Source organism: Gracilinanus agilis, chromosome 4, assembly GCF_016433145.1.
Source record: "Gracilinanus agilis isolate LMUSP501 chromosome 4, AgileGrace, whole genome shotgun sequence".
Taxonomy (NCBI): domain Eukaryota; kingdom Metazoa; phylum Chordata; class Mammalia; order Didelphimorphia; family Didelphidae; genus Gracilinanus; species Gracilinanus agilis.
In genome coordinates, this window is record NC_058133.1 from 310434027 (window position 1) to 310440026 (window position 6000).

Below are 6000 nucleotides of genomic sequence, written 5' to 3' on the forward strand. Positions count from 1 at the left end.
CACCTCTACCTATCCACTACTCCATAATATATTTGCACTTGTTGCCTAGGTTTTCTGTCTAAAATAAGGTCAAGAACATACCTGCCCCCAATTTTACCATGATAAATTTTCAAGATAATGGTTTAGTGTACCTTTAAGAAATGTAAGAGAAAGGTACCACATGAGAATATTTATTTCAAGGTCTTTTAGGATTTAGAGCTGGACTGGTCTCTTAATGGTTACCTAGTCCTATTTCCTCAATTTACAAAGGAAGGAAGTGAAGCTATCAAAGGGGAAGTGAATTTCCCAGCAATAACAATCATTTTAAGATTTCACAGATTTGGAGCTGGAAGGAATGTCAGAGAATGTTTAATGAGGGCATCATATGTTTAGATCTAGAAGGAACCACACAGACCATCTAGTCTAACAGTCTCATTTTATTTATTTTATTTTTAAAATGTTATCATTCAGATCTTAACAAACATCATTTAAAATGGGGTTTTTTATATAAATGGTAGAAGGGAAATGGAAATCATACATTGAACAGCAGATTTCTATTATTTACAACTTATTTTTCTTGCTTTTCAAGAATCTCAAATGTTGAAAGGAAGTGCTGAAAGGAAAAATGTTGAAAGGAAGGGAGTCTATCAATACTAGAATTCAAACTGAACTACAAAGCTGCAATCATTCTTATAATATGGCATTAGATTTAAAAGAGAAAGAGAAATTGATCAGTGGAACAGAGAAGGTTCAAAACATTGAAGTGGGGCAGCTAAGTGGCTTGGTGGATAGAGAGCCAGGCATAGAGATGGGAGGTCCTGGATTCAAATCTATTCTCAAATACTTCCTAGTTTTGTAATGCTGGGCTAGTCATAACTCCAATTGCCTACCTCTTATTGCTCTTTTGTCTTGGAACCAATTCTTAGTATTGATTCTAAGATGGAAGGTAAGGATTAAAAAAAACCATATTAAAGCAAGTCAATATAGTAGTATGCTTTTTGGTAAATCCAAATATTCTAGCTATTGGAGAAAGGAATAACTTTTGGATAAACCTGCTGGAAGGAATTTGGTTTAAACCAATATCTTTAGTCATACATGATAAACTCTGTATGGCTACATTTCCCAGATATAAAAGGCTATATCATAAACAAATAAAAGTAGTAAAGAAATTACCTTTCAGGTCTATGGATAGGGGAAGAGTTCATAACTAAAATGATAAATAAAATGAACAATTGTGATGATATAGAATTTAAAAGATTTTAGACATATATATGTATATATATATAATGTAGCAAAAATTAGAAGATGGGTAGCTGGGGAAAATTTTTTCCTGAAATTTCTCTCATAAAGATCTAATTTCTAGGATATATAAAGTACTAATTCATATTCATAAGATTAAGAGCCATACTCCAATAGGTAAAATAGTTGAATCACATGATCAGGCAGTTTTCAAAGGAAGAATCCCAATCATCAAAAATCATGTAAAAATGTTCTAAATTACTGTTAAACTGAAGAAATGAAAATTAAAGCAACTTTAAGGTTCTGCTCCATACCTATCAGAATGATAAAGATGACAAAAGAAGAAAATGATAAAATGTTGAAGGAACTGGGAATTTGGTCCAGACATTCTGGAAAGCAACTTAGACATATGATTATAAAATTACCAAATTTTGTAAATCCTTTGACTCAGCTCTATGACCACTGGTTCTAGATCTCAATTAAAACAAAGGAAAAGAATCTCTAGAGGTAGTAAGCTAGACAAGTTACTTAACCTCTGTTTGACTCATTTTCTTTCTTTTTTTCTCCTTAAAACTCTTGCTTTATGTATCAGTTTCAAGGCAGAACAGTAGTAATGACTAGGCAATTGGATTTAAGTGATTTGTCCAGGGTCACACAGCTAGGAAGTGTTTGAGGCCAGATTTGAATCCAAGACTTCTCATCTCCAACCTGGCTCTCTGTCCATTGAACCACCTAACTGTCCTGGCCTCCGTTTCTTTATCTGTAAAATGGTAACAATAATAGCAACTACCTTCCAGAGTTGATGTGAAGATAAAACAAGGTAATATTCATAAATATACTATAAATCTTAAAGATATGTATATGTATACATATATATATATATGCTATAGTTGATATTAATTGAATAACTCCCAATGGAGGTATGGCTCGCCCTAACTTGGGGTCTTCAAACAGAGGACAGATTTCCATTTCTTAGGTGTGTGGTAGAAAAGAATTTTTTTTTTCCGATACAGACTAGATGACCACTTAAGTCTCCTCCAACTAAAACTTTATGATTTTCTGATACATTTCCTCCTTTATTTAAAATCAGTACAAGGAGAAAAGCCATCAAATCCTGGAGATAATAAGCAGCTGTTATTTGCCATTCATTGCATTTTGGCACTCTGCCTTCATTTCTACTTAATCCTTAAATCTTCCTATTTGTTGAAGTTCTCTATAGGTAGAACAAGTAGATCTACGAACCGCATAAATAGTCTTCCCTCTGACCCTTTATTAATGCTCAAAATATTTTTCAGGCCAAAATGCATAATTTATGGAGTCATAATAAAAGGCCATGGAAAAGCATAGAATTTCAGGGTGGGAAGGGACCTTTCAGATCTTTTTAGACTAACTCCCTCACATGTTATCTCTGGAAAATCAAATTATCTATCCAAGGCTAAAATCCGTCAAAAAGCCTTAAATAAACCAAATATTGGGAGATTGACTGAAGCCTGGGAAGTGTTCCAGAAGCTTGTGGTGACCCTAGATATCGCTGAGGATTTGTATGAAGACAAATAGAGCCTGGGCTTTCCTGGGTGGAAAGAGCAGAGGGATATTGTTCTCCACTGACCATTCTTCCTAGCACAACATATCAAGCCATGGTTTCTGATATACTTCTAGGCCACACACGGGAATAGTTTTAGGATGATGACAGGTGGGAATGAAAACAAACAGAAAAAAAGAGCAAACCCTAAACATCCCTGGCTCTTTCTTTATTAGGATGGTACATAATTCACACATGTACATACATAATACATAAAAATAGAATTTTGTACTCACAGTGAACTATTTAGGAAAAAAAATGAAACCTCTTCACCACTTGGAAAAGTCAAAAAAGAGGGGAAATATTCAAGGATGACCCACTAAGATGTGAAAAATGTAATAATAGAGAATGAAGTAGAATTATGTTTATTTTTTAAGACTAAAACTAAATGTAGTTTTACATTCTCTGACAAATGTATTAATCAACAAAGAGGGAGATGGTGCAGTGCATTGGAAAACATCCCTAACTTGGTGTTGTATGAACAGATTTCAAATTACAGCTTTGGCACTACCTGTATGATCTTGAGAAAGTGACAGCCTCTCTGGGCTTCAGTTTCTACATCCATAAAATGAAAGAGTTGGACCAGATAATCAACTTTAGGTCTGAGAGCTTATCTGAGGATGTTTTCCTTCTAAAACCTAAGAAGGAATATCTTGAGTATTAATATACTTGCCACTGCAAATAATAAGTACCACCATCTTATAAACAAAGAACATTGTGTGTGTGTGTGTGTGTGTATGCGTGTGTGCTTTTTGTGCTATGATGGACATAGAATTTTGGTTAACTCTGGGTCATTAAACCCTTGGTTAATCATGTAGCCTGGAAATAAGCATAACTGATGGATATTTTTGTCATTGTTTCTTTTTTAACTTTAGTTTACTGTCACCAACATGCCTCAACTGTTTCTTTGGTTTAGAACAGCAGCTGACTTGTAATTAGAAGCTCTTAGCAGAGGGGGCCTTGCTCACTGCCCTCTGACTTCCTTCAACCTTGGCTCCTCGGCAGAGGGCTTCTCATATTCCATCCTGGCAAGAACCAAGCTGCTGAGCAGATGCCATGTGACATGGTCTGCTGGCACCCACGATGGCTTTGATGTGTGCTGGCATCCAGCAGTCACTTCAAACTGCTCACATGGCTAAAAGCAAATAGAGAATAACGACAGACACATCTTTTCTTTCCGCCATGAAAAAAGGTTTACTAGGATAAAGTGGTCTGTGTTTCTGATTTTTCTTAAAGACTAGATCTGTGGGTGCTGAAGGAAAAGTATTTAACTTCATGATGCTGAGCCCTCCTGGGCATTACGTTTCAGCTTGATTTGGTTAAACAAAACAGTCTTCACATCTTGAGCAAAACAGATCAGGGAGGTGTTCGATCTTCGAGTATTTTTTTAATGATTACTGAACATGGAGGTGATTATTAAAAACAAAACTAAAGTGGAAACATGTCTGCTCTTTAAAGTATAATGCAGTAGGCAGAATCTTTAGAAGACTCAATAATGAAGAATCAACTATTGCTCATGACCTCCTACACTGAAAAAAATTACTTCTAGGGGCAGGTAAGGTAGATAGAGAAAAAGGTTTGGAGTCAGGAAGTCCTAAGTTCATATCTGGCCTTACATACTTCCTACCTGTATAACCCTGGCAAGTCACTAAACTCCCAATCACCTAGCATTTACTGCTATGGAATCACTACTCAGTATTTATTCTAAGACAGAAGGTAAGAATTTTTTAAAATTACTTTTAGGGGCAGCTAATTGGCACAGTGGGTGAAGCGCTAGACTTGGAGTCAGGAGTACCTGGTTTCAAATCTGGCTTCAGACACTTCCTAATTGTGTGTCCCTGGGCAAATCACTTAACCCCATTTGCTTAGTCCTTGCCTTTCTATCCTAAGACAGAAAGTAAGGGTTTAAAAAAATTACTTCTTTGGACATATTTTTATTCATTCAGTAGAATGTAAACTCCTTGAGGGCAAGGACAGTTTTCATCCTTTTATCTCCAACTTCATATCCAGTGCTTGGCATAGAGCAGGTGTTAAATGAATATTTGTTGAATTGATTGCTTATTTTGCAGATGAGGAAACTGAGGACCAGGGAAGTTCAGGGGCTTCCTCAAGGTCATAAAGCTAGCAGACCTGTACATAGACAGTCCTTCTGAGCAAACAGTTTGAATAAAAATCTAGCAAATTCTGTAGCTAAGTGCTCTATCTGATGGAATGCAACTAAGTAAAGATTGTGTGTCCTCATAGTCCTAAAAGAACTTGTGGAATGCATTCCCTCTTCACTCTTCATCCCTCCACCCTGCCCCCATCTAGAAGAATTATAGTTTTTTTTCCAAAGACAATTCAGGTGCCACCTTCCACAGAAGGCCTTTCCTGATCTATCCACCCCCTCATTAATGCTCTCTCCTCCATCTCTGAAAGGTCCTCTAGGTATAATTTGCATTTCTTTCACTGTGTATCTTTGAGTCTCCCTGGTAGAAGAATGTAAGCTGCTTGAAGATAAAGGATATTTGGTTTTTGTCTTGGTATCCCCAGCACTTAGTGTAGTACCTGACACATAGCAGACTCTTAGTGAGTTGAACTGAATTTCAAAAAAAAACAATTGCTTCCTTTTCCAGATTCAGAGTTAATAGCATTCTCTTCTGCATTACATTTAATGAAATTCCATTGTTAATTTTTTTCCCCTCATGTCCCTGACAGACAGGAGGATTCCTGCTGGGCAGACAAGAAACTCGTGGCTTCCTCCTCCTCCCCTGATAAATGTCTTGGTTACATTCTGGCGAGAATACAGATCTGTACTCTGCAAAGGATTCCGCTGTTCAGAGATGTGAAAGATCTTAAATTAGAACTTCTGGCCTCATCAAACCATTTCCTGTATTGGAAGGGAGTGTCCCAAATATTTCTCTAAAGGAAGCACTGATACGGAATCAACCCAAATGATCTATTCAGTAAAACAGCAATTGTTTACTGATACAATTGTCTCAGATGTGACACAAAAGAGATAGGAATACACTGTGATTTAAGATGATAAAATTTTAGATGTTTGTATATAAGGATACACACTTATTTGTTATTTATAAGCCCCATTTAATTGGGAAGGGAAGGGGGAAATAAACATTTACAAAATGCTTACTATGTACCAAGCCATTAAGCTAATGGATATATATATATATATATATATATATATATATATCTCCATTCAT